This window comes from Symphalangus syndactylus, chromosome 15, assembly GCF_028878055.3.
Source record: "Symphalangus syndactylus isolate Jambi chromosome 15, NHGRI_mSymSyn1-v2.1_pri, whole genome shotgun sequence".
In the NCBI taxonomy this organism is placed as follows: domain Eukaryota; kingdom Metazoa; phylum Chordata; class Mammalia; order Primates; family Hylobatidae; genus Symphalangus; species Symphalangus syndactylus.
This window is the reverse complement of record NC_072437.2, coordinates 23557011-23579966: the sequence shown is the minus strand read 5'-3', so window position 1 is coordinate 23579966 and position 22956 is coordinate 23557011. Positions and strand designations below refer to the sequence as shown.

The following is a 22956-nucleotide window of genomic DNA, read 5'->3' as shown; positions in this document are numbered from 1 at the left end:
GGGCCTATCCTTTGTTTTTGCAATTCAGAAGAAGAAGATGCGATGGAGAGGTTTAGTAACAGGCCTTGGGAGAGAAAGGTTAAAACCACACCCCTGTGGTGGAAAGCAAGATCTGAAGGGATTGGACATTCCCACTGTCAATCGCTCTGGAGAGACTGACAATGAGATTTGGAGGAGGGAACTAAAGTGGAAAGAGAGAAGCCCTTTCCCTCTCTTGATGTTGTTTTCTTTAATTTCCTTTTTTTGGTTTGGTTTTGGTTTTGGTTTAGGTTTATTTGTTGTTGTTGTTGTTGTTTGTTTGTTTTTTGTTTTAGAGACAAGCTCTCACTCTGTCTCCCAGGCTGGAGCACAGTGGAGAAATCTTGGCTCACTGCAAACTCCAAATCCTAGGCTCAAGTAATCCTCCTGCCTCAGCCTCCTGAGTAGGCAGGGCTACAGGCAGGTGCCACAACACCCTGCTATACTGTTTTCTGGAGATGGGCCTCTTGTTATGCTGCCCAGGCTGGTCTCGAACTCCTGTCCTCAAGCGAATCCCCCACCTTGGCCCCAGGGTACCTGGGCCTATAGACATGAGCCACTGCACTGGGCTAAATGTTGTTTTCTTAGGCTGGGACCCAAAGAAGCTATCTCAAGAGGTAGACATAAGTGGAGAGAAAATGTGCCTCTGAAACACGGAAACAGGAGGATGCTGGCAAAAGAGACCCTGTGGTCAAGTGGGGCTACCATGACACAGCTGAGCAGAGCAGCAGCTTCCGAAGGGAGTGGCTGAATTGACCTTCGCCTTTGAGGAAACCGGCACTAGTGGTCAATGGGAAGTTGGCCTCAGGGGTGCCCTCACTCTGGGCCATTTTGGAACTCAGACTGTAGGGAATGGCTGGAAGTCCAGGTGGTAAAGAGAAGAGCAGGGCGTTCTGAGACTAGCACAGAGGGCAGTGGTACAACAGCAGTGGTACAACAGCCAACTTAGACACTTGGGATAGAGGCTTGGTTCATGGCAACAATGAGGGCCTCACCTCAGGAGAGCTCGAGGTCAGCTCTCTGAAGTGGAATGCAGGTCCAGACAGTGCCCAGGGTAGCATCATAAGTTCATGGAGACGCCGTCCTGGAAAGGTATTAGATAATGTAGGTAACCCTGAAGAATCCAGGAGGGAGGGCGTTCACCTACTACAGTTTGCCAGACAAAGACAGCCAACTTTGAATTTGACTGCTAAATGTGACATCATTTGTATTACCCAAACTGGTGAAACCTACGAGATGTAGGCATTAGACTTAAAATAAATAATTCCAATGAAGCCAGAAATTAGGTTCATTTTAATTTCATAGATAGAAAATCGAAAGACTGTGAGATTTCCTCAAACTGAAAAAGGGTAATACCCCAAATTAGAACTCAAAGCCTGTAGCATCCACAGCTATGCTAAGACACTAGCTGCAATGTTGTCTCAGAGGATGAACACACAGCAGGTACATTAAATCAAATTGTGAAAGCATAGTGATCAGCGTCAATTTAGATTCTATGAATGGGCCCCTATATTTTATCATGCCTTTCTGTCAGGGTTTATTATTTGTTAAGGGGTTTAAATCTACAACAGAAAAATATTTCTGTAAAATCCAGTAACACACAGTGGCTAACCATAGCGGAATTTTACAAACTATGATTTGTCAAATAATTCATGCTTTTTCCCAAACACAAGAGCCTGCATTATTCTGACAGCGAAAAAAAAAGAGTTTTCCTATTCCCTATAATTTTCTATTGAACCTACAGACTATCTGCTTTACCTGAATTCTTAGAGGGTTAGGAGTTTAAGCCTAAAAACCACTTTGCGATAGGAAATGTAAAGTCTTACAGCTAAAGTGCTGAAAATATAATTTCTCTGGACTTCAAATAATACCACATATACACCAGCTCAGGTTGAGCAAAGAACACTGTACTCTTTAGACATATCTAGGGAATGAACTTATACAGGGAAGAAAGTAGCGATTGATCAAACTAACAATTATTGTGCAGCAAGCCCTGTTCTAAATCTTCTACATTTACATTAGTAAATCTACCAAAATTACATATAGTAGCTCAGTTAGCTCCCCCCAAAATGAAACTGTTAGTGTTTTCACGAGGGCTAAATTCTTTGTCTAAGATCATGTAGTGGAATATATCTAACTTCAATCCAACGTCCATTTTAAAATATCACGCTGCTTCTATAGGTAACCTTTCGGTATTTAACCACTGTTTCTATCAGGAAATTTTTATTCTATTCTAATCTGAACCTCATTCATTGTCACTTAAGCCTGTTTACTTAAAAGCTGTTCTTATAAAGTTTCGAAACAGCTGGTCACTGTCCTTGGTTTAACAGCTCCTGCACATACAGTACTCAAAGATAATTAAATCCCCCATCAGCAATTTCTTCTTTTGGCTGAATAAGCCCTTTTCAATGTTTCTTTAAAAAAAAACTTCTGTGCCTTTAAATATCTTGCAGCATCACCATAGCACATTGACTTTTACAGCTGCAATACGGGCACGTGATTTTCTTACAGTCATTTATAACTACAAGGACCATTCCTACCCATCCCCATCATGTTCTTCCACCATCTTCTATTTACTGCTTAAGCAGCTTGGTTCTCCCAGAGCATTTTTGTCCTCATCGAGCTTCATTATGTTTGCTGTGATGGTTTTCTCCAATTTGCCAAGAAGCTGCTTCTATTTCTAAGGAGCACTGCAGAGCACTTGCATTCCTGGTTAAATCCTTTGCCTGTTCTATTTCAGTCTATGTTCTTACTTGATAAGCACCTGGAATGGGCTGAATTGCCACCCCCAAATTCATATATTGAAGTCCTATCTCCTTGTACCTGACTTTATTTGAAGATGGGGTCTTTAAAGAGGTAACTAGATTAAATGAGGTCATTGGGGTGGGCCCTAATCCAATGACTGGTGTCCTTTTGAGAAGAGGAGGTTACGACACAGACACACACACAGAAGGTAAGACTATATAAAGACACCATGAGAAGATGGACATTTACAAGTCAAGGAGAGAGACCTCAAAAGAAACAAACCCTGCTGACACCCTGATTTCAGACCTCCAGTCTCCAGAACTCTGAGAAAATAAGTTTTTATTTATTAAACCACCCAGTCTGTGATCCTTTTTTTGTTTGTTTGTTTTTTGAGACGGAGTCTCGCTCTGTCGCCCAGGCTGGAGTGCAGTGGTGTGGTCTAGGCTCACTGCACCTCCGACTCCCTGGTTCAAGTGATTCTTCTGCCTCAGCCTCCCGAGTAGCTGGGACTACAGGCGTGTTCCACCATGCCCCCCTAATTTTTTTTTGTATTTTTAGTAGAAATGGGGTTTCATCATGTGAGCCAGGATGGTCTTGATCTCCTGAACTCATGATCCGCCCACCAAATCTGTGATACTTTCTACGGCAGCCCTATCAAACTAATACAGCACCCTCAAATGTGTCTCATTTCCCTAACTATTATTAATTATGTAAAGAACCCCACAGATACCAACATCATGTACCCCTCATATTGAAAAGGGTACATTACTTCTATGGTATTGTTGCCAAAAATGCCTAAACTCAATCTGTCCATGAGTAGGCATCAGATAATCCCAAATTGTGTGGTATTCAACAACACAACTGATCAGTACTCTCAAAGTGTCAAGGTCAAGAAAGCAAGACAAGTCCAAGAATTGCCACAGATTGTAGGAGTCTAAGGAAACATAAGAACTAAATGCAGTGTGGGATCCTGGATTCGATCCTGGAACAGACAAAGGACCTTTATGGAGCTCTGGTGAAATCTAAACAAAGTTTATACTTTAGTTAACAGCATTGTACCAATGTAGATTTCTTAGTTTTAATAAAGGTCCTATAATTATGCAAGATATTAAATATTAGGGAAAGCTGAATAAAGCATATACAAAAACTCTCAGTTCTATCTTTGCAATGTTTTTGTAATTCTAAATTTATTTCAAAATTAAAATAATATATCATAATACAAATAATGTATTATAAAAGTAATATGTACTATGACTAATAATATAAAAATCAAATAACAAAATAAATGAACTAATAAAACACCACTAGTGGGGAAAAATCACATATTTTCATCATTGTGAAGTCTTCCCTGAAATAAACTCTATATTAAAAAAGGAGGGGAGAAAGAAGCTAACCTTCACTGAGATCTACTGATACTATTTGACAGGTATTATCTTATTTAATCCCCACAATAGCACTGTCACTTATAAAATGTGACATCTGATGAAAAAGAAGCTCAAACATATTTCAGTGATTCATCTGAGGTCACATAACAAGTGATAGACTGGAATTCAGACCCAGCTCCATTTAATTCCAATGCACCATGTTTGTTCTCCTGGTTAAGTATGAATTTCTACGTCCCCACCAACTATACTTTCACCTAAGTAGATCCATTCTAACTATGGATTTCATTCTTAACCAAATATTGGAACCACCTGAGAAGCTTTAAAAATTCCTGAGGTTCAAATCCTACCCCCAATTCTGCTGTAATTATTTCAGGATTTGATTGGACCTCAAAATTTTTACATTATCCCCAGATATTTCATATGTGCAGAGAACAACTCTACTAGTTTATCCATGTTAATGTTATACAGAACAGAACTAAAACCTTTGCAAAAGTTAGGCAGTCATATTTATCATTTATTCAGGAGTAAGCATGTATCATCAAAATCAATTAAGTTCAACTTGTGCAACATACTATTTAAGGAAACAAGCAAAAGAAATTCTTTAGAAGACACATGGAGAACAGGGACCAACTTCAGAAGAGCTCTCATCAGCTAACTGCATAGAGCACCAGGAACACAGAAGCAGTTGACTCCAGAGATAAATCTCAAAACCCTTCCAATAAAGAGAAGAAAGTAGCAATCATTTTACTAAAAAAAGTCAAATGACTTACTGTCTCAGATTTTAATTTCCTCTAGTCCCTTTAAAATGGCAAAGGGAAACCATCAAGCTATGTAAGACTCTAATTGAAAATAAACATTTTCCTACTTTTGAGTGGAATTAAAGCTGGGAAAAACTGAATTGCTTCAAGGTGAGGAATGAAACAGAAAGAAATATCAAGAAAGCTGCAATGAGAGTATTTGGAAACCATTCTGTTTGCTGAATTGTCAGCCATGCAAGCACTTATAGACAATTACAACCTTAGAAAACAAATAAAAAGTGTGTAAGTAGGCACTTTGATGCTTCTTTCTAATTATAGGGTTTACGAGCTGGATTCAAAAAACACAAATAGAGGCAGTGCAAACAACAGTAACCTTGAAATGAGGTTATGAAGCTTATTAGCTTTACATAATTACACAGCTGTGACAGGTTGAAGAGACCCCTGCCTGAAGCACATTTCCTCCCCTCTTTACTACCGGGTCTTACAGCAAGGTTGCCATTTTTTTTTTAATTTTACCCTTTTTAAAAATACAATTTAGGTTGAATCATGGACTAACCAATATTTGACCTACACAAGTGGCTATTTCCTATTTTGTGTTTCCATATGAAGATCTCCTTCATCTCTCTTGAGGGGCACTGACTTGTTTTTCTCTATCCTTTGAAACATCCACAGCACCAGACTTGTGTGCATAACAGAGCATGCTCAGTAAGGGCTCGTGCAATAAATGAAAGAAATTCACCTACCTATAGGGAAAAGCTGTGTTTCCTAATCTTTAACCTATTGAAAAGCCCTGGAAGCCACCATTTGTGATATGTATCTCCCCCAAAGAAATCATTCTGGTAATTGGCCTGGACACCAAATTGTACCTGCAATCCAGCTGACAGTCTGGGGTTAGTAGAGAATGGTTATTTACTGTCCTGCCTGAGGTGTCTGTGCAGGGCTATGGGAAGGAGCAGGGTTAGGGGTCTCTCGCTGTATTTGCACACACATATACACACACACACACACACACAGAAGGTTTATAATTAACTATTTTGCATATCTATGATTTAAAGATGAAAATATTGATTTTTCATTTTTTTTACAAATAAGAAAGGAAACTCAGGAAAACAAGAGCAATTTATAAGAATGACATGAAACTAATATTTAGTTGACTAAAATTTTTAGTAATGAAGCCTGTGTATGAACTTCTTTGTTGCATAAACATTTTATCTTTGAAAAGCCAAATATGGACTTGGCAGATGTTCTCATATATGCCAAACAGAGATTCCTTTAGGACATTTAATTCAAAAAAAAGAGCAGATCTCTTCAAGGCTTTAGGCAGCAAACTGCAGGATATAATAATAAAAGCTCACATTTATTTAGTGCTTGCCATGCTTCTGTGCTAGCACTTTAAACATTTTAGCTATCTAATCTTCACAATGATCTAAGAGGCTGGTACCATGCTTATTCCCATTTAACAGAGAAGAGGCTTTGACAGGTCATTTGCCTATAGTTACATGCATATAGAAGGCAGAACGTGGGCTCTCACCCAGGAAGGTAGTCTCTCACTAGGGCCGGTAATCATACTTACCCCTCTCCTGATAGATAGATCATATCAGCCAACCACAACTTTTCTCTCTTTATCCCCCCAAAAACCTGCTACAATATTCATCCACAATAATATTCCAGAATTACACATCCAATTTGTACATTATTTTGATGTGTATGGTAGGTTAGTGGCACCTATCTTGAATATTGCTTAATGGAAAAAAATGAGGGCCACCAATCTTATATACTAGCATGAATTATGTTTATTTTATTATGTGATCAATAGATTGAATGTTTACATCCCCTCCAAATTCATACGTTAAGTCCTAATGTGCAGTGTAATGGTATTTGAAGACAATTAGGTCATGAGGGCAGATCCCTCATGAATGGGACCAGTGCCCTTATAAAAGAGGCTGGAGAAAACTCCCTCACCCCTTTTGCCATATAAGGACACAGAAAAAGTCACCATCTATGAATCAGGAAGTGGGCTGTTAGCAGACACTGAACCTATGAGCACCTCCATCTTGGACTTCCCAGCCTCCCAAACTGTGAGAAATAAATTTCTATCATTTGTATGCTATCCAGTTGATGGTATTTTGTTACAGCAACTCAAAGGGACTAAGATGGCACTTCAGGGTTTATTGTAAGTTCATTATGTAAAAGGATGTTTGTCAAAAACAAAAGGTGTGCCCATTTAATGTATATAATATTTCTAAATGAAATACTAGCAAATGACATCAGGCTTTATAATATTTTATGTAATTGTGTTTTGTGTTTGGAAACTGATTCATTGAAATCATTTATAGGTATAATGATTCAACAGGAATTGGCTGGACTTAAGTTTCATTAAAATAAAAGTGAATATGAATGAAGACATCTTCATTTTGATTGGAAATATTCCATGCTTTTGGAATTCGTTTGTTTGGTGATGTCAACTGTGGCAAAAAAAACTTATCTCTAATAAATATGGTCATTGTAATTGGATTTCATATTACAGAACTGGCTAGAGAAAGTGATGTTTTATGGGAAACATACACTTGTAATATGAATATGAATAGTCCCTTAGGTAGTTTTGAATCCAGTCTTTATGAAGTGTAAAATTGGAATAACAGGCTTAGAATATTTAATGCATGTGGATAATTTGGATTGTTGCAGCCAAGATACAATTGCATGTTTGGGGAATGAAACAAGTTGGAAACCCACAGGTCGTGCTATGCAGTCACCTAGAATATGGTAGTGACCTCATTATTGACCTTACTTCCATGATCGTCACCCCTTCTAGTCTATTCTCAACACAGTATCCAGACCGATCCCTCTAAAACCTACGTTAGTGGAAGTGTACCATCACAGGGAGAATAAGACAGAAATCCTTACAGTGGCCAACAAAGTACAGCCTCCATTCTGCTCCAGCCACACTGGCCTCCTGGCTGGTTCTCAAACTTGTGGGGCAGGCTCCTTCCACAGACACTTTGCACCTACTCTTCCTTCTGCTTGGAATGCTCTTCCTGAAAAAATCCAAATGGCTGGCACTCATTTTTTCCAGGTACCCAAATGTCACCTCTTCAGACGTCTTGACTATCCATCCCATCTCAGACAGTCACCCTCACTCCACCAGGCCCCAGCACACTCTCCAGCCAATCTACTCACTTTATTATTTTTCACCATGCTTGTTACTACCTGACAGCATCTACCTTTATTTTGTCATCTCCTGTCTTCTCCACTAAAAAATAAGATCACCAAGGAAAGAAACTTTTTTTGGACCCAGGACCCAAGACCCAGAACAGTACTAGGCAAGTCATGGGAATTCTCTAAATATGTTTGGAATGAATGCATGAATCTGAGTAATTGAGTGAAAGCTCACGAATGAATGGGCATTTTGATTTAAAGTAAAATACCCGAATTAGAATGAAGAGGGGACCCTCATTCTTGAGGAGAAAAGAGTTTGTAGCTTCATGGATTCTGTCTTGATGACTACTTTCCAAAAACCTGGAAAACCCTGGTAGAAATATATGAGCTCCTGAAAAATAGGAAAAAAAAAAAGGCTTTTGCATGTGTTCTATTCCCCATTGATTATTTTAATTTCAATTATATATTTATTTCATTTTAGTGCTCTTACCATAAAATATTTAGGCTTCCTTTAATGTCCATATTTAAAAGTATATTACTTGTGATGTTTTGATAGTATTACATAAGCTAGGTGGTAGGGCTTGATGCTTAAGAAAGCAAGTCAAAAGGAGAAAACTTATTTTAAAAGTAAAAGATAAATGGGATAATCTATTTTTTATTATTGCCTTTGGCTAGTTTCTTGATTCCTTCCTATCCAGTGCTTGGTTACCTTGCATTTAATTCCACAAGTATACACATACCTCATTTACAGGAGAGGAGTGAGGAATGATGGGTGAATGGGTGCATTCCTACAAACAGGAGCTCTAACAGAATTAGTTCTAATGCAATTCACATGACATGAATTCATCAAATTATCATGCCCATGGAGACACACCACATAGTGGCAATTGCTCCTTCATCCTTCTCAAAATCCCTTGAAATTCTGATACACTTTCTGCAATATTTCTTCCAGACATCATTCTTAACTGTTGAACACCCTGCCCAGTCTGTTGTGATACATATGTGCCATGCCTTGTGTCAAGGATCTTCTACCAAGTCCTAGTTTCCTGATAAATATTGTCCTCTATTTTCTAGAACACCACTTGGAGAACTCTGAAGCTGCTATAAAACTCACATTGCAACATCAAAAGGATTCTCCTGTTTTGCAGAAATGCTCACCAAAATATAAAATATATGACAAAAGAGAGGCCACTGAAGACCAAACTACACGTGTTGCAGAACCCACTCAACTCAGAATAGCTCAGTGGCTCACTGCCTGAGAGTTTGCAATGCGATGTGCTAAGCAGTCTGTCCAGGACAGACTGCCATCGCTCTTACTGGCTGAGAGCGCATGACAAAAAGTATATCTTAACACTGTGCTGTAATTTTGTTTTAATTACAAAAAGACTTCTAAGATAAATAGTGTTAAAATGAATCAGTGTTATTCAGGGAAGCATGAAACGTGCAATATATTCAGAAAGAGGTGATAATTATTTCATGAATGATAAAACAAATTATGTAAAGATATGAAAAAGCTGAATTGTGGAGAAAATGAGCCAAGGCATGAAAACATGCATTCTTTCAATAAACATTTACTTATCTACATGCCAAATATCTAAATTTATAAACTGGACATGTAAAGATGAAAAGACAGTGTTCTTGACCTCAAACAGCTCACAGTGTAGCATGGAAAATAGATATGCAAACAAACAATATGTGTACTGTTTTATCAGAGTCGTTTTCAAAATACTATGGAAACATGGAGACGGAAGGCACTGAATTCTTCTTGGTGAGTTAGGAACACCTTTACTAGTGATTACTAAGATAGAACCTCAGAAATGAATGCAGGTCATTGGGCAAATCAAGCACATAGGGGCCTCTAGGCAGAAGCAACACCATGAGCCAAGGTGAGAAGAAAAATGGCACATTCAGGTGACTACATGTCATTTGAGTATTGCAGAGGTCAGATCATAAAAGACCTATGTACCATGCTCAAGAGGAGCTTGGTTTTTACCTTGAGTAAAATGACAGTTATTGAAATATTCTAAGTGAGTGAATATTATAATCAGATTTGCAATGCAACGTCAGCAGATTGTAAAGCACTGCAGATCTTTTCCCTTCCCTGAAGATTTGGGGCATTGACAATAACTAAATTTCTCCACAGGAAGAGAGGAAGTCATTAATGAATTGGTGACAAAATAATTACGAATCTCTCTTCTTTTTTAACTGTGGTACTAAAGATAATCTTGTTTTTACAGTGAACTATACAAAGGGACTTTTTGTGCAACAGCCCAAACAAAGATATTTTAATAATTCAATGATAAATAGTGAATATTTATCATTTGTTAATATTGATGTTAACATTTGTTATTAGCTTTAATATGCAACTCTGATTTCTACCTGTAAGTAACCTCCAGAGGAGGCATCATAACTGGGGTCTAATGTTGGTCAGGAACTCTCAATAAAGCATCACAGAGAGTAAATTATTTGTGGCTGCATTTTCATAAGAGTTGAAGAAAAACAAAGGTTCAACTGCATGAAAGGTGGTAATGGAGTAGGAAAAAAGGTCAAACTGGAGCTATGAAAACCATGGTTTAGAAGACATTCTCATTCACTAACCACGTGAACTCAGCAAATGGTTCACACTTTCTTTATTTCACTCCATTCAGGCAATGTAAAAATAACTATACTATTCCTTGTCTATGCAGAAATGTTTCAAAACCAAATGAAATCACGCTTATAAGTAAAACGCACCAAATATCCATTGATACAGCATTTGTGGTCTAGAGGTTGAGGAACTGCTCGTCATATCAATGTACATAACAGAAGATGATGTAAAAAGGACAAACATGGGCACTATGATGATGAAACAGTTATAAACTTGAATACTAGTACATATTTGACCATCAATTATCAGCTATGTTTCAATATTTAAAATGTGTATTTGTTGCTCTAAAGTTAGATATTCCCCCAAGTATTCACCAAACTAGCAAAATAAATTTTTCAAATAAAAATTCCTCATCCACCGAGTCTAAGTGATATGTTATAGTACATTCAGCAAGTATATCATGAATCTGACAAAGAAACAGGACCACATAAAGGATGTGGGGAGAGTGAGGAGAATAAAGGAGAGGAGGATGCATAAAGATCTCCAGAAAAGCAGGCATAACACAGGAGCCCTTCCAAACACAAACATTTGACTTTTTTTCTTCAAAGATGTACCATAATCCCTTCATATAAACCCAGGTACTCACCAGGGACTCCCAGCACTCTTTCCCCCTGCCCAGCCAGAACGAAGCTGGTTAGAGCACAAAGTGTCAGCACAGGCAGATACCAAGTGAGTTGTTTGCTACTGTTCACTGGAAAACTTAAGGAAAACCTGCAGCAGGAAGGGAAGCAGTCCAAAGGAAACCTAAGCTATGACTATGAGGTTGTACCCCAAACTTATACACAGGATTTTTATGAATGATAGTGTAACTCTTTCATTATGGGGTTAAATTGTGTCCCCTCAAAAGACATGAGGAAGCCCTATCCCTTAGTGCTTGTGAATATGGCCTTATTTGGAAATAGAGTCTTTGCAGATGCAATCGATTTAAGATGAGATCATTGGAGTGGACCCTAAAGCAACACAACTGGTGTCCTTATAGGAAGAGGGAAATGCCATGTGGACACAGACACATGAGGAGAAGACGACTGTGCGTGATAGAGGCAGAGACTGGAGTGATGCATCCACAGCCAAAGAAGGCCAAAGACTGCCAGCAAAACACCAGAAGCTGGAAGAGTCAAGGAAAGCTTCTCACTACAGGTTTTAGAGGGAGCATGGCCTATGACACCTTGACTTTGGACTTCTAGCCTCCAGAACTATAGACAATAAACTGTTGTTTTAGGCCACCCAGTTTGTAGTACTTTGTTATGGCAGCCCTAGAAAACAAAACAAATATACTCTTTTATACAAATTTATCTGCCTATCTATCCATCCATCTATCTACCTCCATTTATCTGCCTATCTCTCTATCCATCCATCTATCTACCTCCATTTATCTATCATCAAAACATCATGCCAAGGAGGGCTGATGCCTTTGCAAATACCACATATCATAACCCATCTTTTCTCTGTCTAGGCTCAATCAGATGCAAAATGGTCACATTTTCTCTTTTGTTTTGTTTTGTTCTATAAATGGCCATTCGGTATTTCCCCCCTACACTTTTATGCAGCTTCAGTATTAAGGTCTCTTCCTGCGCCAGAGTCTTGAAGGATGGTTTCACATTAAAACGGAAAAGGAATTCATAATTAGTGATTTACATTTGTTGACTAATTACATTTTAACTGAAAAGCATTCACACTAAATTGTTACAACTGAATATTTTTATGATCTTTTTCTTGCCTCTATAATTACAGAATGAAAGGCTTTTCTCCACAATAAAGGCATTTTAGGCATCCGCCTATTCAATTGATACTAGAAAAAAAGTCTGACTTAGAATCTGTAAAAAGCCTCAAGACAGTTAATCAATCAAGAAGGCATTTATCGGGGCGTTTCATGCCCCTGGTGCTGAGCTTTAGACTTTCAAAGATGCAGACATGGGTCAGATCCCTCCTGCCTTGAAAGGACAGCCAGTTGGCTGAGAAGGGTTTGATCTTGAGGAAGCTAAGGCCGGCAGGTTTCTGAAGTGTGGAATGACCCAGTGAAGCCTGGAGTTAGAGCCGAGAAGCAAGAACCTGGCACAAAACTGAGAGCGTGGCCCTGCTACCGCCTGGTAGAGCTCAGACAGCTTGTTTTCTTGTTTTTGCACACTGTTACTGCTGGCCTCCTCTCTTCCAACATTTCCTCTCCAGCTCAGTATTTGCAGCACCTGGGACATGGCCAGTTACAAGGCATGGTGGTTGATTGAAGCAGTAAACCATTTGCATCTCTTACAGCACCTACCAGGTTATAGGCAGAAAAGGAAGAAAGAGGAGGTCAGATTGCTGAGCTACCACTTAAGGAGACAGGGCTAATCTTGCTTCCCTGCTTGGAGCCAAAAATGCCATTTCCAGGCTTTGGATTGCAACTCATCCAAAGATAAAGCTCAGAACTCACTGAGCAAGACAGAAGGCACAATTTAGCATATATCATATATACAGTCAATCCTCAATTTGCAGATTTTGTATCTGCAAAATCGCCTACTTGCTAAAATTGTTCATAATGCCAAAGTCAATACTCAGAGAACTTTTGCGGTCATTCATACTGCATGTTCAATGTGGCAAATAATTTGAGCTATTCCCAATGGAGGTGGAACAAGGCTACCCTCCACCCTCTTGTTTCAGTTCTCATGCTGCAAACAAGTGTTTTTTTATGGTCTATTTAGTGCCATGTGTTTTGCATTTCTGTGCTTTTTGCTGGTGATTTCACTATCTAAAATGGTCTCAAGCACCATGCTGACAGACTGCCTGGTAGTCCTAAGCACAAGAAGGCTGAGATGTGCCTTATGAAGAAAATACATGTGTCAGATGAGTTTTGTTCAGGCATGAGTTATAATGTCATGGCAGTGTTAATGAATTGACAAAACATATTAAATAAATACAAGTGGAAATGTCCATGTGTGTTCTTCAACAGAAACACACATAAAACAAGAATATATATCAATTCATTGATGAAAATACTGTGACTGGAGACTTGCAGGAACCTAAACCTGTATTTCCTCTAAAAGCAATTAGTATTCATTAATTCAGCTTTCACAGCAACTTTATAAAACACAGTTACCGTGAATGAGATAGACTATTATATGTGTGTATGTGTGAAATAGGCTATATATACACATACGTATATATAAATATATAGGTATATGTATATCTAGTTAAATGTTTATTTACATATATACATGTATATACGTGTGTGTATATATATGTACAAATACACACACATACACGCACACATATATATATATATATATGCTATTTTTTTCACCATGCTGGGCCCTGTATAGATAATGGTAAAGAAAACAGATATGGCTGTACCTCTCATAGACATCCAAGTCTAGTAAAGAAGTAAAAGATTAATTAGCAAACCCCTTTGGGGTGCTACATTGACAACCATTCTCTCATCAGCTTAATCAGTAGTAAAACTTGATGCTTTTATCATCGCTGTTTAATTCCTCTCTCTTTCTCGGCTGGCTATGAGGAAGAGTAGGGCAAGGAAGAAGAATGTTGCATTAGAATGTAAGCTCATGAAGGCAGAGATCTTTGTTTTGCTCTAAACCTCCAGCTCCTTGCACAGGTACCTTGTACATAGCATTTGGTAAATGAATCAATTTATTGGTTCACTAAACACACCAACAGCTGGTACCTCCAAGAAAAAAAGAAGAGAAGCAAACTGCAAAATAAAATTCCGAAGCATGTCCACTTATCTGATAATAATTCTTCCAAAGTCCCTTGCTAAGAATTTCCGAACGTGTGCTGGCAGTGTAAAAGTTACCCCATGCCGGCCAGGCACGGTGGCTCACGCCTGTAATCCCAGCACTTTGGGAGGCAGAGGCAGGTAGATCACGAGGTCTGGAGATCGAGACCATACTGGCTAACATGGTGAAACCCTGTCTCAAAAAAATACAAAAAATTAGCCGGGCGTGGTGGCAGGCACCTGTAGTCCCAGCTACTCGGGAGGCCGAGGCAAGAGAATGGCGTGAACCTGAGAGGCAGAGCTTGCAGTGAGACAAGATTGCGCCACTGCACTCCAGCCTGGGCAACAGAGCGAGACGCCATCTCAAAAAAAAAAAAAAAAAAAAAGTTACCCCATGCCTCTGCTGATAAGCAAGCAGGCAAGCCCTTGAAGGGACAGTGGAAATTGGTGAAAGAGCTTTCAAAAAAAAAAAATACACTTACAGTTTACAGTTCTAAAGAAGGATTCTTTTTTGTAACACCTTTATGTTCTCCAGTCAATCAATTTATTGAGTTCAGTCGTTCAATAAATTTGGCGTGAACAACCAGCAAACAAAAATGTTTTCAGCATTCCAGAGATGATCAATAATAGCAAACGCCATTAAATGAAAAAGTATCCATAGGTTGTTTTTGTTGTTGTTGTTGTTGTTTTTTTTTTTAATTATACTTTAGGGTTTTAGGGTACATGTGCACAATGTGCAGGTTTGTTACATATGTATCCATGTGCCATGTTGATTTCCTGCACCCATTAACTCGTCATTTAGCATTAGGTGTATCTCCTAATGCTGTCCCTCCCCCCTCCCCCCACCCCACAACAGTCCCCAGAGCGTGATGTTCCCCTTCCTGTGTCCATGAGTTCTCATTGTTCAATTCCCACCTATGAGTGAGAACATGCGGTGTTTGGATTTTTGTCCTTGCGATAGTTTACTGAGAATGATGATTTCCAGTTTCATCCATGTCCCTACAAAGGACACGAACTCATCATTTTTTATGGCTGCATAGTATTCCATGGTGTATATGTGCCACATTTTCTTAATCCAGTCTATCGTTGTTGGACATTTGGGTTGGTTCCAACTCTTTGCTATTGTGAATAGTGCCGCAATAAACATACGTGTGCATGTGTCTTTATAGCAGCATGATTTATAGTCCTTTGGGTATATACCCAGTAATGGGATGGCTGGGTCAAATGGTATTTCTAGTTCGAGATCCCTGAGGAATCGCCACACTGACTTCCACAATGGTTGAACTAGTTTACAGTCCCACCAACAGTGTAAAAGTGTTCCTATTTCTCCACATCCTCTCCAGCACCTGTTGTTTCCTGATTTTTTAATGATGGCCATTCTAACTGGTGTGAGATGGTATCTCACTGTGGTTTTGATTTGCATTTCTCTGATGGCCAGTGATGAGGAGCATTTCTTCATGTGTTTTTTGGCTGCATAAATGTCTTCTTTTGAGAAGTGTCTGTTCATGTCCTTTGCCCACTTTTTGATGGGGTTGTTTGTTTTTTTTCTTGTAAATTTGTTTGAGTTCATTGTAGATTCTGGATATTAGCCCTTTGTGAGATGAGTAGGTTGCAAAAATTTTCTCCCATTGTGTAGGTTGCCTGTTCACTCTGATGGTAGTTTCTTTTGCTGTGCAGAAGCTCTTTAGTTTAATTAGATCCCATTTGTCAATTTTGGCTTTTGTTGCCATTGCTTTTGGTGTTTTAGACATGAAGTCCTTGCCCACACCTATGTCCTGAATGGTATTGCCTAGGTTTTCTTGTAGGATTTTAATGGTTTTAGGTCTAACATTTAAGTCTTTAATCCATCTTGAATTAATTTTTGTATAAGGTGTAAGGAAGGGATCCAGTTTCAGCTTTCTACATATGGCTAGCCAGTTTTCCCAGCACCATTTATTAAATAGGGAATCCTTTCCCCATTTCTTGTTTTTGTCAGGTTTGTCAAAGATCAGATAGTTGTAGCTATGCGGCATCATTTCTGAGGGCTCTGTTCTGTTCCATTGATCTATGTCTCTCTTGTGGTACCAGTACCATGCTGTTTTGGTTACTGTAGCCTTGTAGTATAGTTTAAAGTCAGGTAGCGTGATGCCTCCAGCTTTGTTCTTTTGGCTTAGGATTGACTTGGCGATGCGGGCTCTTTTTTGGTTCCATATGAACTTTAAAGTAGTTTTTTTCCAATTCTGTGAAGAAAGTCATTGGTAGCTTGATGGGGATGGCATTGAATCTATAAATTACCTTGGGCAGTATGGCCATTTTCACGATATTGATTCTTCCAACCCATGAGCATAGAATGTTCTTCCATTTGTTTGTATCCTCTTTTATTTCATTGAGCAGTGGTTTGTAGCTCTCCTTGAAGAGGTCCTTCACATCCCTTGTAAGTTGGATTCCTAGGTATTTTATTCTCTTTGAAGCAATTGTGAATGGGAGTTCACTCATGATTTGGCTCTCTGTTTGTCTGTTATTGGTGTACAAGAATGCTTGTGATTTTTGTACATTAATTTTGTATCCAGAGACTTTGCTGAAGTTGCTAATCAGCTTAAGGAGATTTTGGGCTGAGACAATGGGGTTTTCTAGATATACAATCATGTCATCTGCAAACAGGGACAATTTGACTTCCTCTTTTCCTAATTGAATACCCTTTATTTCCTTCTCCTGCCTGATTGCTCTGGCCAGAACTTCCAGCACTATGTTGAATAGGAGCGGTGAGAGAGGGCATCCCTGTCTTGTGCCAGTTTTCAGAGGGAATGCTTCCAGTTTTTGCCCATTCAGTATGATATTGGCTGTGGGTTTGTTGTAGATAGCTCTTATTATTTTGAGATATGTCCCATCAATACCTAATTTATTGAGAGTTTTTAGCATGAAGGGTTGTTGAATTTTGTCAAAGGCCTTTTCTGCATCTATTGAGATAATCATGTGGTTTTTGTCTTTGGTTCTGTTTATATGCTGGATTACATTTATTGATTTGCGTATGTTGAACCAGCCTTGCATCCCAGGGATGAAGCCCACTTGATCATGGTGGATAAGCTTTTTGATGTGCTGCTGGATTCGGTTTGCCAGTATTTTATTGAGGATTTTTGCATCAACGTTCATCAAGGATATTGGTCTGAAATTCTCTTTTTTGGTTAAGTCTCTGCCAGGTTTTGGTATCAGGACGATGCTGGCTTCGTAAAATGTGTTAAGGAGGATTCCCTCTTTTTCTATCGATTGGAATAGTTTAAGAAGGAATGCTACCAGTTCCTCCTTGTACCTCTGGTAGAATTCAGCTGTGAATCCATCAGGTCCTGGACTCTTTTTGGTTGGTAAGCTATTGATTATTGCCACAATTTCAGAACCTGTTATTGGTCTATTGAGAGATTCAACTTCTTCCTGGTTTAGTCTTGGGAGGGTGTATTTGTCGAGGAATTTATCCATTTCTTCTAGATTTTCTAGTTCATTTGCATAGAGGTGTTTGTAGTATTCTCTGATGGTAGATTGTATTTCTGTGGGATCGGTGGTGATATCCCCTTTTTCGTTTTTTATTGCATCTATTTGATTCTTCTCTCTTTTCTTCTTTATTAGTCTTGCTAGCGGTCCATCAATTTTGTTGATCTTATCAAAAAACCAGCTCCTGGATTCATTAATTTTTTGAAGGGTTTTTTGTGTCTCTATTTCCTTCAGTTCTGCTCTGATTTTAGTTATTTCTAGCCTTCTGCTAGCTTTTGAATGTGTTTGCTCTTGCTTTTCTAGTTCTTTTAATTGTGATGTTAGGGTGTCAATTTTGGATCTTTCCTGCTTTCTCTTGTGGGCATTTAGTGCTATAAATTTCCCTCTGCACACTGCTTTGAACGTGTCCCAGAGATTCTGGTATGTTGTGTCTTTGTTCTCGTTGGTTTCAAAGAACATCTTTATTTCTGCCTTCATTTCATTATGTACCCAATAGTCATTCAGGAGCAGGTTGTTCAGTTTCCATGTAGTTGAGCAGTTTTGAGTGAGTTTCTTAATCCTGAGTTCTAGTTTGATTGCACTGTGGTCTGAGAGATAGTTTGTTATAATCTCTGTTCTTTTACATTTGCTGAGAAGAGCTTTACTTCCAACTATGTGGTCAATTTTGGAATAGGTGTGGTGTGGTGCTGAAAAAAATGTATATTCTGTTGATTTGGGGTGGAGAGTTCTGTAGATGTCTATTAGGTCCACTTTATGTAGAGCTGAGTTCAATTCCTGGATATCCTTGTTAACTTTCTGTCTCGTTGATCTGTCTAATGCTGACAGTGGGGTGTTAAAATCTCCCATTATTATTGTGTGGGAGTTTAAGTCCCTTTGTAGGTCACTCAGGACTTGCTTTATGAATCTGGGTGCTCCTGTGTTGGGTGCATATATATTTAGGATAGTTAGCTCTTCTTGTTGAATTGATCCCTTTACCATTATGTAATGGCCTTCTTTGTCTCTTTTGATCTTTGTTGGCTTAAAGTCTATTTTATCAGAGACTAGGATTGCAACCCCTGCCTTTTTTTGTTTTCCAGTTGCTTGATAGATCTTCCTCCATCCCTTTATTTTGAGTCTATGTGTGTCTCTGCACATGAGATGGGTTTCCTGAATACAGCACACTGATGGGTCCTGACTCCTTATCCAGTTTGCCAGTCTGTGTCTTTTGATTGGAGCATTTAGCCCATTTACATTTAACGTGAATATTGTTATGTGTGAATCTGATCCTGTCATTATGATGTTAGTTGGTTATTTTGCTCGTTAGTTGCTATAGTTTCTTCCTAGCCTCGATGGTCTTTACAATTTGGCATGTTTTTGCAGTGGCTGGTACCGGTTGTTCCTTTCCATGTTTAGTGCTTCCTTCAGGAGCTCTTTTAGGGCAGGCCTGGTGGTGACAAAATCACTCAGCGTTTGCTTGTCTGTAAAGTATTTTATTTCTCCTTCACTTATGAAGCTTAGTTTGGCGGGATAGGAAATTCTGGGTTGAAAATTCTTTTCTTTAAGAATGTTGAATATCAGCCCCCACTCTCTTCTGGCTTGTAGAGTTTCTGCTGAGAGATCAGCTGTTAGTCTGATGGGCTTCCCTTTGTGGGTAACCCGACCTTTCTCTCTGGCTGCCCTTAACATTTTTTCTTCATTTCAACTTTGGTGAATCTGACAATTATGTGTCTTGGAGTTGCCCTTCTCGAGGAGTATCTTTGTGGCGTTCTCTGTATTTCCTGAATCTGAATGTTGGCCTGCCTTGCTAGATTGGGGAAGTTCTCCTGGATAATATCTTGCAGAGTGTTTTCCAACTTGGTTCCATTCCCCCCATCATTTTCAGGTACACCAATCAGACGTAGGTTTGGTCTTTTCACATAGTCCCAAATTTCTTGGAGGCTTTGTTCATTTCTTTTTATTCTTTTTTCTCTAAACTTCCCTTCTCTCTTCATTTCATTCATTTCATCTTCTATCAGCGATACCCTTTCTTCCAGTTGATCGCATCTGCTACTGAGGCTTCTGCAATCTTCGCGTAGCTCTCAAAACTTGGCTTTCAGCTCCATCATCTCCTTGAAGCCCTTCTCTCCATTGGTTATTCTAGTTATCCATTCTTCTAATTTTTTTTCAAAGTTTTTAACTTCTTTGCTATTGTTTTGAATTTCCTCTCGTAGCTCAGAGTAGTTTGATCGTCTGAAGCCTTCTTCTCTCAACTCATCAAAGTCATCCTCCATCCAGCTTTGTTCCGTTGCTGGTGAGGAACTGCGTTCCTTTGGAGGAGGAGTGTTGTTGTTTTTAATCCTAACCCTATGCTTAGTGATTGCAAAATTTATACCATTCCAGGTATGAATCTTAGTATTAGACTAATGGGATATTACCCATTCCAAGTCTGCAAGTGATTAAGACACTTAAAACGAAAAATATTTTTTCAATTGACTGCAAATATATTTTAATGCATGCATCCCAAGATATTGGCAACACCAACTGGATGAGAAGAGGTAGTTTGGCCAGGTGCCATTTTGCCACTAACTAAAAAAGCTAAGGACTGCTCTGAAAATCTCCTAAATAAAAAAGCAATCTAGTTTCTGGCAAGGAGATCAGCAATGGCCATTTCGTATAAATGAATCTGTCATGATATCATTTGTGCACAAGCTCGATCATCCAAAATAGCAGAAACAGCAGGCTGTGGTGTGGCTTTTATCTGTTTTTGATAGACTGTTTCTCCTTTTCCTGCCCCAAATCATGACTGCCACCGATGAAAAACGGTTCTGTGAAATTGCAAGAAAATTATTCTCAGTTTTAATAGTCAACTAACTTACCGAAGAGAAACTGTACCTCTTATTTTGTTAGTGCTTTACAGATTCCGAACACACGATCAAGTACAAATATGATCCTCCCTTTATATATCTTCATCAAAATAAGACAAGTGGAGTATGACAGGCTATAAAATACGTTCTTTGCTTATTGGTGTGCCCACTTGTTCCAGATCATTTGCAGGGCTGCCAGTAACAGAAGGAAGTGGCATAAATGAAACATGTCCCCCTTTTTTTCCCAGTAAGATTCTCTTGCAAAATCCACAGAGAACATCAGCCATTATTTTCTAAAGCCAATCAAAGGTCTTCCGTGCCACTGTGCACATCTAGACAGCTATGCAAGCTGGTCTTATTTACCCCATCTCCAGCTATCCCAGTCATGATGTGCCTAAGCTGCTTCATTAAGCAGAACCAGCAAAAACAGCGTTCAAAATGGTGTGCCTTTCAATCCAAATAAAAAAAAGAGCACTTTATTTTTTTTTCTTCCAAAGGCAATGAAAATTGTCGTAGCTTAGCAAGAAGATAATGGAAGTGCATCACTGGGCTGTGAGAGGCTTTAGAGTTGTATTACGCTGTGTCCCTTTTATCAGCACGACTTGGGGCTCCTCATGGATTCCTGCGATTTCACCGGCAAAGGAGTAAGATGACTCTACCTCCCTCCCTCTCCTCATAGGTTCCCACCCCTCTGTACAGAACATCATGTTCCCAGACAACTTCCCTCAGGAACTGTAATTTTCTGATTAATGTTACACTGTGAGAAGATTCAAAATGGTTGAACAGGTCACCCCATTCCCCAAAGAACCATAACTGCAAGGCAGTAACGTCCAAGCATGAATTTTCTCAGTTTTGTGTAAAATATCCTATTTTTAAAGCTACATTTCTGAGTAATTAATATAACTACAGGAGCTAAGTAAGAAAAATAAAACATGTTGAATGCTTTTTAAATGATCTCATTTTTTGAAGGGAGGGGGTTTAATTTCTTGCACGAATATCAAGAGTTCTGAGAAAGGCTCCATCCTTTCTTATAAAATATCCCACTTTTTGACTCTGAATCAGTCAATTTTGTACAAAATGAAAAAAAGCCGTATTTATTCAGCAACATATCATACTATGTTTAGAAAGAGTATTAGAACATGAATCAAGGCCAGGAGTAGTGGCTCACACCTGTAATCCCTGCACTTTGGGAGGCCAAAGTGGGCAGATCACCTGAGGTCAGGAGTCCCAAACCAGCGTGGCCAACATGGTAAAACTCTGTCTCTACTAAAAATACAGAATTAGCCAGGCATGGTGGCAGGCGCCTGTAATCCCAGCTACTCAGGAGGCTGAGGCAGGAGAATCACTTGAACCCAGGAGGCAGAAGTTGCAGTGAGCCGAGATCGCACCACTGCACTCCATTCTGGGTAACAAGAGCAAAACTCTGTCACACACAAAAAAGAAAGAAAAAAAAACGAATCAAGAAATTTGGGTTGAAGTTTATATCACACAAACCTAGCTAATATTTGGCTTTGGGTAAATGTACCTCTTTGGACCTCATATTTTGCATATACAAATTAAAAGGTCAGACTAATGATATTAAGAACCCTTCAAACTCTAACATTCAATTATTCTAATTGGCTGAGGAATAATATGAATAATATCATTTCTTAATTGCTTTATTTAACACTTAGTAAACCACAATTAAATGAATTTTCTCTCTGAAGGCCTGGCCTAGGTGAAATTTTTATTCTTTTAAAATAGATCTCCTTAATACACACTATCAAAATACCCTATTTCTTAAAGGCTTCACTAACCAAGGCCATTAGTTGAGAACTTAAGAACTGTAACAAAGTCAGCAAAACTCACCACGTAGGTTTAAAAGAACATTGAAAGGCTTTCTCTCATTTTTGACTTTGTCATTTCTGAAAGGAATTTGGCTATCGTCCAGTTTAATTTATGTAACACTTTGTTGCTTGTGTTTAACATAATTGCAAACATGAAATGCATTCAGAATTGAAACCTAAGTGCTAACAATCTATTTTTCAACTCACCAAAAACTATAGGAAGAAAGGAATTCCACCACGGATTTTGAGGTCAAATGCTAAATAGCAGCAGCAATCAAAGGTATTTACAGGACAATTATATTAGGTGTCATCAGGTTCCAGACTGATGATGTTTGTAAATTCAGAGATAGATTTAGATCCAAAACCCAAATCATAATTATTATCACATGATAGGCATTCAAGCCTTAAATGTCCATCAAATATGTTAATCT

The 22956-nt window shown here is 38.8% G+C and overlaps 1 protein-coding gene and 1 long non-coding RNA gene across 2 annotated transcripts in view; both read right to left on the bottom strand.

The window, feature by feature from the left end:
- The window catches only part of HS6ST3 (heparan sulfate 6-O-sulfotransferase 3), an 807361-nt gene that overhangs the window by 449214 nt on the left and 335191 nt on the right, over positions 1–22956 (bottom strand). The gene's annotated exons all lie outside the window — the stretch shown is intronic.
- LOC134732637 (uncharacterized) overlaps positions 20333–22956 on the bottom strand; it is a 242452-nt gene continuing 239828 nt past the window's right edge. Inside the window, exon 3 of the long non-coding RNA XR_010115980.1 lies at positions 20333–20660. This is a non-coding gene — a long non-coding RNA (uncharacterized lncRNA). The remainder of the gene's footprint in view (positions 20661–22956) is intronic.